General features: G+C 37.0%; 1 pseudogene; it reads right to left on the reverse strand.

The window, feature by feature from the left end:
- Positions 1-1,814: 1,814 nt before the first annotated feature.
- LOC100447209 (eukaryotic translation initiation factor 3 subunit I-like) lies at positions 1,815-2,694 on the reverse strand (annotated as a pseudogene).
- Between the last annotated feature and the right edge of the window lie 6,805 nt (positions 2,695-9,499).

The raw sequence follows: 9,499 nt of genomic DNA on the forward strand, positions 1-9,499 counted from the left end.
AATCTTTCAGTCATAAAGGCTGGTGAAAATTTTAACCAGTATATCAATCATTGGTTAAACAGAAGCCTCAAGTTCAGTTCCCTTTTCTTTTCAAGAGAATTCATACTTCCAAATATTTTGGAAAATTAATATTTCTATACATTTTTTGCAATGTATGCAGTATTTCCATGACTCTACTTATGACCATGAGTTTGAAGGAGTCTTATTATGAAAGAGCAATCACAGTTCTTATCATTGTCTATCAAGTGGTCATGAAAAATCACATTAAAGTAAATCTCAGGAGGTATATTCTAATTAAAGTTTAGAGCAAGCTGCTTGAGGAGACTGCAGCATTTTCATTGGTATTCAGTGTGTGTTCAGAAAATTTAGGGCAGAGTTAACTCAGAACAATTTTGTGCCAATATAACACTTTTGACATTTTCATTCACTTAAAAAAATTTATTCTACAAGCATTTGCAGTACTATGATGTGCTATGTAAATAAAATGTAAATCAGCATTCCTGAAGACCGCTATATATTTCCTTTCAGTTCTTTGTTAGAAATATATAATGTAAAGAAAAAGTAGTAAATCCTTTAAGACTTGCTTTTCGTATTTAATAAAACTTGTGTCCTTTTAATTCTTATTTATTTATGTATTTATGAGTCAGGGCTTACTCATGTTGGAGTGCAGTGCTCATTCACAGCTCACTGCAGTCTCAAACTCCCAGGCTCAAGCGACCCTCCTACCTCAGCTTTCCTGGGAGCTGAGACAACAGGCATGCACCTCCTGCACAGCTGATTTTTAAATTTCGTGTAGAGATGGGGGTCTCCCTTGTTGCCCAGGCTGGTTTGGAACTCCTGAGGTCAAGTGATCCTCCTGCTTTAGCTTCCCAAAATGCTGGGATTATGGGCATGAGCTACTGTGCCTGATCACTTTGCTTCTTATTTTAAACTCTTTACCATTTTCCTGTTGTTAACAACCACACTCACTGAAAAAGAAAACATTTAAATGTTAGTAATAATTATTTAAAATTCTCAAAATTTGTTTTTAAAGAGAGGAACTTAAGATAGCTATGTAAAATATTCCAGAATATTCCAGAGATACTCTACAAACTTTGTTAGGTAATTAGTTTGAACACAGATTTAATCATGAAGATGTATTAATGCTGTAAAAGGAAAACAAAGAAAAATTGCAATTTTTGATATTTTCCAGTTTAAAAAATTTCAGGTTATGTAGGTTTTTATACTCATAATTTCCTGAAATATACAAAGTATGGGGATCATAAATCAAGATAAAATAATTGGATGAAGATGAGACATAAACATGTGTTTGCACAGTAATTACTGAGCTTTTGCATTTACTTGCAATTGAGCAGAATAAATTTGTTTTCAAATATAGAGGTGACAGATTTTTTCTTATATCATATACTTTTATAACCAGTCCCAAGTCCAAAATGAAAAGCACTATAAATTTCATCATTTTTTATTACCAAACTAATTTATTTCTTAGGGTTCAAAACTTTCTTAAGACGACTTCCTGGTCTGTATGTAGATCCAGCTTCTTTTTTTTTTTTTTGAGTCAGAGTTTCACTCTGTTGCCCAGACTGGAGTGTGCAGTGGCATCATCTCGGCTTACTGCAAGCTCCGCCTCTTGGGTTCACGCCATTCTCCTGCCTCAGCCTCCCGAGTAGCTGGAACTACAGGTGCCCGCCACCTTGCCTGGCTAATTTTTTGTATTTTTAGTAGAGACGAGGTTGCAGTGTGTTAGCCAGGATGATCTCGATCTCCTGAACTCGTGATCTGCCTGCCTCAGCCTCCCAAAGAGATCCAGCTTCTTAATCCTCAAGCTCAAATTCCAAGTACTGTGGGCCTAAACAGTGAATATGGACATAACCATCTTCACCGCCACTGCTGTAACTCTTGCCATTTGAAGGGAAGGCAACCCTGTTGACAGTTGTCAAGTAACTCTTGACTCTTCCAAACTATTTTTCAAAGGCCAAATGGAAGAAACTGGGCTCAAACCTGCCAGTCCTGTTGGAGGTTGTGGTTACATCCATGGCTTTCTGTGTGTCACCCAGTATCACACGGTCATTATAATTGGGGAAAGGGCATCTGAGTTGATGAGATGTTCTGTCCAGGAAGTCTCTTGATGTTCAAGAGTTGTAGAATCAAAGAACTTGGCTGTGTTGTCCTTGGTTGCAGTGACAAACATGATCATGTCCTTGGATAACTGGATGTTACTGATCTTCTGGGAGTGCTATTTAACACTCACCAATACCTCTTCAGATTTGGCATTATACTGGTTGGACACTCCACTCTTATGGCCTGTGATGATGCACTTCCCTGGGGGGTCCTCAAAAAGCACTGGTGATATTATAGTCATTGTAAAGGATTTTCATGTATGTCTCATTGCTGTCAATCTGCCTTAGGTCCTGCAGATAAAAGAAGCTCACAAAGCACTGGTAGCCCATCTACTTATCTGTAGAGAATATAGTGATATTGTTCCCAAAGTCCTTGCCACAGGTCTGGACAGCTAAATCAGTTTTGAGTAGGGCCAACTGCTTCCCTGTCCCAGAGATGACAGCTGTTGTCAGCTGAGCCAGTGAGGACATGCTTGGTGCCCCAGTCACTGTCCATGCAGCACACAGCTGCTGTATGGTCCACGTGGGTGCCCAGCCTCTTACCATTCACAGAGTACCACACATTGATGATCATCCCACTGGGAACAATATATATTCTAGTTGTTCGTTTCTTATTTCTGGAAGGACTCCTTGATCCTTTTTATAGATCATAATACAGACAGGGTCCAAAAACATGGCAAATGTCATAAGTAAATGTACAGCACAAGATTCAATTTGGAATAGTTGACTTTAAGATTTTGCCTAAGGAGAAACTGAGATGTGAACAAGCACACCCTTGACATTTTATAGAGTGTAACACCAAGTAAAGCAGGGATTATTCATAATTGTTAGAAAACTCTATTTCTGAAAGTAGTAAAATGCAAAATAGAGTTTGATGTGTAGCTGGAAAGTAAAAAATAATTTCAAACAGCATAAAGTTTATTTCTATAACCAGAATTTACAGTGGAAGTGGAAAAATTCATCAAGATTGATTGGGTAAAAGTAGTATTTTCCTTATTTTAATTTAAACAATTTACAATAATTTTCTAGCCAAAATACAAGAATACCTTTAGGATTTAATTAAGTAGAACATGAATTGATCTATAATGGTATGTTTTGTCTTCCACACATCTTTCAATAAACAATAATGTCTTTACATTACTGAAAGACATTAATGATAAAGAGCCTTTATCATTGAGCCTCCAAAGGCACAAGGCAACATTTGGCTACTTGAAAAGGGGCAGGGTAACTGAGAAAGCCTTACCCCAGGCACCATGGGACACAGGGCCTACCTAAGACTGAGGCACAACAAAGTTGACAGAGAAGTTTCTACCTTCTGCCCTGTACAGCAGAAGATACCCAGTAGTGGGATCACTGGATCAAATGACAGTTCTACTTTTAGTTCTTTAAGGAATCTCCATACTGTTTTCTATAGTGGTTGTACTAGTTTACAATCTCACCAGCAGTGTAAAAGTGTTTCCTTTTCACCACATCTATGACATCAGCTATAATTTTTGATTTTTTAAATTATGTCCATTCTTGCCCTTCTTGCAGTAGTAAGGTGGTGTCTCATTGTATTTTTAATTTGCATTTCCCTGACAGTTAGTGATGTTGAGCACTTTTTCCTATGTTTGTTGGCCATTTGTATATCTTCTTTTGAGAATGTCTGTTCATGTCCTTTGCCCATTTTCTTTTCTTTTTTTTTTTTTGAGACGGGGTCTCGCTTTGTCACCAGGCTAGAGTGTAATGGCTTAATCTTGGCTCACTGCAACCTCCCCCTCCTGTGTTCAAGCAATTCTCCTGCCTCAGCCTCCCAAGTAGCTGGGACTACAGGCATGTGCCACCACTACCAGCTAATTTTTGTATTCTTAGTAGAGACAGGGTTTCACCATATTGGCCAGGATGATCTTGATCTCTTGACCTCATGATCCACTTGCCTCAGCCACCCAAAGTGCTGGGATTAAAGGCATGAGACACCACACCTGGCCCTTTGCCCATTTTTGATGGAATTGTTTTTTTTTCTGGACGATTTGTTTGAATTCCTTGTAGATTCTGGATATTAGTTCTTTGTCAGATGCACTGTTTGCGAGTATTTTCTCCCACTCTGTAGGTTGTCTGATAACTCTGCTGATTGTTTCTTTGGCTGTGCAGAAGCTTTTTAGTTAAATAGGTGCCATCTATTTATCTTTGTTTTTGTTGCATTTGCTTTTGGATTCTTGGTCATGAAGTCATGAAGACTTGCCAATGTCTGGAAGAGCTTTTCTGTTGTTATCTTCTAGATATTTTTACGATTCCAGGTCTGAGATTTAAGTCTTTGATCTATCTTGGGGTTGGTTTTTGTATAATGTGAGAGATGAGAATCCAGTTTCATTCTTCTACATCTGGCTTGCCAATTATCCCAGCACCATTTGTTGAATAGGGCATCCTTTCCCACTTTATGTTTTTGTTTGCTTTTTCAAAGATAAGTTGGCTGTAAAAATTTGGCTTTATTTCTGTGTTCTCTATTCTGTTCCATTGGCCTATGTGCCTATTTTTATACCAATATCCTGCTGTTTTGGTAACTGTAGCCTTGTAATATAGTTTGAAGTTGGGTAATGTGATGCCAACAGATTTGTTCTTTTTGCTTAGTCTTGCTTTGGCTATGCAGACTCTTTTTTTTTGGTTGCACATGAATTTTAGGATGGTTCTTTCTAGTTCTGTGAAGAATGGTGAGTGTTTTTATGGGAATTGAATTTAATTTGTAGATTGCTTTTGGCAGTAATGTCATTTTCACAATATTTATTCTATCCATTCACGAGCATGGGATTGTTTCCATTTGTTTCCTTGTGTCATCTATGATTCCTTTCAGCAATCTTTTGCAGTTTTCCTTATAGAGGTCTTTCACCTCCATGTTTAGGTATATTCCTAAGTATTTTATTTTATTTTTTGCAGCTGTTGTAAAAGGGCTTGAGTTCTTGAATTGATTCTCAGATTTGTCATTGTTGGTGTATAGCAGTGCTACTAGTTTGTTTACATTGATTTCATATCCTGAAACGTTACTGAATTCATTTTTCAGATCTAGGAGCTTTTTGGATGAGTCTTTAGGGATTTCTAGGTTTACAATCATATCATCAGTGAACAGCGACAGTTTGACTTCCTCTTTACCATTTGGATGCCCTTTATTTCTGTCTGTTGTCTGATTGCTCTGACTAGCACTTCCAGTACTATGTAGAATAGAAGGGGTGAAAGTACGCATCGTTGTCTTGTTCCAGTTCTCAGGGGGAATGCTTTCAACTTTTTCTGGTTAAGTATAATGTTGGCTGTGGGTTTGTCATAGATAATTTTATTACTTTGTATGCCCCTTCTATGCTGATTTTGCTGAGAGTTTTAATCATAAAGGGATGCTGGATTGTCAAATGCTTTTTCTGCATCTATTGAGATAATCATGTGATTTTTGTTTTTACTTCTGTTCATGTGATGCATCATGAACCTAGACTTGTATATGTTAAACCATCCCTGCATCACTGATTCAAATCCAAATTGATTATGGTGTATTATCTTTTTGATAGGCTGTTGAATTCTGTTACCTAGTATTTTGCTGAGGATTTTTGCATTTATGTTCAGGGATATTGGTCTATAGTTTTCTTTTTTTGTTATGTTATTTCCTGGCCTTTGTATTAAGGTGATACTAGCATCATGGAATGATTTATGGAGGATTTCCTCTTTCTCTATCTTCTGAAATAGTTTCAGTAAGATTGGTAAAAATTATTCTTTGAATGCCTGATATGATTCAGCTATGAATCCATCTGGTCCTGGACTTTTTTTTTTGGCAATTTTTTATTACAGTTTCAATCTCACTACTTGTTATTAATCTGTTCAGAGTTTTTATTTCTTCCTGATTTAATATAGAAAGGTTGTATATTTCCAGGAATTTATCCATCTCTTCCAAATTTTCTAGTTTTTGTGTGAAAACATGTTCACAGTAGCCTTGAACGATCTTGTATTTCTGTGTTATCAGTTGTAATATCTCCTGTTTTGTTTCGAATTAAGCTTATTTGGATATTCTCTTATCTTTTCTTGGTTAATCTTGCTAATAGTCTGTCAATTTTGCTTCTCTTTTCAAAAATACAGCTTTTTGTTTTATTTATCTTTTGTATGTTTTTGTTTAAATTTTATTTAGCACTGATCTGACCTTGGTTATTTATTTTCTTCTGCTGGATTTGGGTTAAGTTTGTTCTTGTTTCTGTAGTTCCATAAGGTGTGATCTTAGAATTTCTATGTGTGCTCTTTAAGACTTTTTAATGTAGGCATTTAATACTATGAGATTTCCTCTTACACTGCTTTTGCTATGTTTCAGAGGTTTTCATAAGTTGTGTTACTATTATTGTTTAATTCAAAGAATGTTTTAATTTCCATCTTGATTTTATTGTTGACCCAAAAATTATTCAAGAGCAGAACATTTAATTCCCATGTATTTGCATAGTTTTGAGGGTTCCTTTTGGAACTATTTTTTTTTAATTTTATTTCACTGTGGTTTGAAAAGGTACTTGATATAATTTTGACTTTCTTAAATTTATTGAGACTTGTTTTGTGGCTTATCATATGGTCCATCTTTTAGAATATTCCATCTGCTGATGAAAATAATGTATATTCTGCAGTTGTTGGGTAGAATGTTCCATAAATATCTGTTAAATTTATTTGTTCTAGGGTATAGTTCAAGTCCATTGTTTCTTTGTTGACTTTCTGTCTTGATGACCTCTCTGGTGCTGTCAGTGGAGTATTGAAATCCCTCATTATTATTTTGTTGCCATCTATCTCTTCTCATGTCTCGTAATAATTGTTTTATAAATATGGGAGTTTTCATGTTAGGTTCCAGTATATTTATTATTGAGATATTTTCCTGTTGCTCTTTTTCTTTTATTATTATGTAATGTCACTCTTTGTCTTTCTTAACGGTGTTTGCTTTAAAGTCTGTTTTGCTAATATAAGACTACCTAGCTACTCCTGCCAGGCGGGGTAGCTCATACCTCTAATCCCAGCACTTTGGGAGGCCGAGGCAGGCACATTAAGAGATCAGGAAATCGAGACCATCCTGGCCAATATGGTGAAACCCAGTCTCTACTAAAAATACAAAAATTAGCTAGGCGTGGTGACATGTGCCTATAACCCCAGCTACTTGGGCAGCTGAGGCAGAAGAATCTCTTAAACCCGGGAGGTGGAGGTTGCCGTGAGTGGAGATTGCACCACTGCACTCCAGCCTGGGAGACAGAGTGCAACTCTGTCTCAAAAAAAAAAAAAAGAAAAGAATAGCTAGCTACTCCTGCTTGCTTTTGGTGTCTATTTGCATGGAATATCTTTTTGTATCCTTTTACCTTATGTATTAAGTGAGTCTCTTGAAGACAGCAGATACTTGGTTGGTGGATTTTTTTCATTCTACCATTCTGTATTTTTTAAGTGGAACATTTCAATGTTAGTACTGAGATGTAAGGTACTATTTTATTCATCATGCCAGTTTTTGCCTGAATACTCTGTGTGTGTGTGTTATTGTTTTATATACTCTGTGAGATTTACACTTTAAGGAGGTTCTATTTTGGAGTATTTTTGAGGTTTTGTTTCAAGATTTTTTTGTTTTTTCCTTTTAAGGAGTGAAAAGTTTAATAGCCAAGAAAGAAGGAAGGGAGGAAGGAAGGAGAAAACAGCTCCCTCTGACACAGACGGGGGCGGGGGGGGGTGTTCAAACAAAGATAAAACCCCCAGTTTCAAGATTTAGAACTCCTTTTAGCATTTCTTGTAGTGCTGGCTTGGTAGTGGTGAATTCTCTCAGTATTTGTTTGTCTGAGAAAGACTTTATCTCTCCTTCATTTATGAAGTTAAGTTTGTCTGGATACAAAATTTTTGGCTGGCAATTATGTTGCTTGAGGATGCTAAAGATAGGACCCCTGGCTTGTAAGGTTTCTGCTGAGAAATCTGCTGTTAATATGATAGGTTTTTCCTTATAGGTTACTGAATGCTTTTGCCTCACAGCTCTTAAGATTCTTCCCTTTGTCTTGACTTTAGATAATCAGATGACTGTGTGCCTGGGTGATGATCTTTTTTTGATGAATTTCCCAGGTATTCTTTGAGCTTCTTTGATTTGGGTTTCTAGATCTCAAGTGAGGGCCCGGAAGTTTTCCTTGAGTATACCCTCAAATATGTTGTCCAAACTTTTAGATTTCTCTTCTTCCTCAGGAATACTAATTTTTCTTAGGTTTGTTCATTTAATCTAATCTCAAATTTCCTGGAGGCTTTGTTCATTTTTTAAATTATTTTCTCTTTATCTTTCTATGATTTGGTTAATTTAAAAGCCTTTTCTTCCAGCTCTGACGTTCTCTCTTCTACTTGTTCAATTCTATTGTTAACAATTTCCAGTGCATTTTTTTTTGTATTTCTCTAAGTGTGTCTTTCATTCCAGGCATTGTGATTTTTTTTTTCTTTATGGTATCTATTTTTCTGGAGCATTTTCATCCATTTTCTGTATTTTTCAAAATTTATTTAAGTTGGTTTTCATTTTTCTCTTGTATCTCCTTGAGTTGTTTAATAATCAACCTTATGAATTTTTTTACCTGGCAATTCAGTGATTTCTTCCTGGTTTGGATCCAGTTCTAGGGATCTCGTTTGGTCTTTTATGGGGGTGTTATAGAACCTTGTTTTGTCATAATACCAGAATTACTCTTCTCATTCCTTCTCATTTGGGTAGACTATTTTAGTGGAAAAATCTGGAACTCAGGAGTTGCTGTTCAAATTCCTTCATCCCACGGGATGGTCCCTTAATGTGGTGCACTCCCACTCCCCCTAGGGATAGGACTTCCTGCAAACCAGACTGCAGTAATTGTTGCCCTTCTAGGTCTAGCCATGCAGCAGGGCTACTATGCTCTGGCCTCGTGCTGGGAATGTCTTCAAAGAGTCCCGTGATGCAATCTATCTTCAGATCTCCCAAGTGTGAATACCAGCATTTGCTCCAGGGAGGTGGCAGGGATGTGAAGTAGACTCTGTGAGAGTCCTTGGTTGTAGATATGTTTAGTGTGCTAACTTTCTTGAATGCTGGTTATGCTAGCTGTGAAGTTGTCACATGGACAGACTCAGGACCACTGGTTAGCCATGATGTTGCAGGCGGTGAAATAAGCTGTTATTTTCCTCTTTCTTGGAGCAGACTTATTCTGTCATGAGTTGCTATAGTGTTTTAAGTTGGTTGGCTTCCAGCCAGGAGGTGGCAATTTCAAGAGAGCATCAGCTGCAATAATAGAAGGGGGACATAAGCTTGCCTTAAGATGGCCAGGATAAGTATTGGGGTTTCTCAGGTGATGAACGAGGTCATAAAGGTCCCAAGAGTTGGTCTTTTGTGATTGACTATTGGGGTGGGTAGAAAAATACCATCACATGGG

The sequence above is a fragment of the Pongo abelii genome, chromosome 6 (genome assembly GCF_028885655.2).
Source record: "Pongo abelii isolate AG06213 chromosome 6, NHGRI_mPonAbe1-v2.0_pri, whole genome shotgun sequence".
NCBI lineage: Eukaryota > Metazoa > Chordata > Mammalia > Primates > Hominidae > Pongo > Pongo abelii.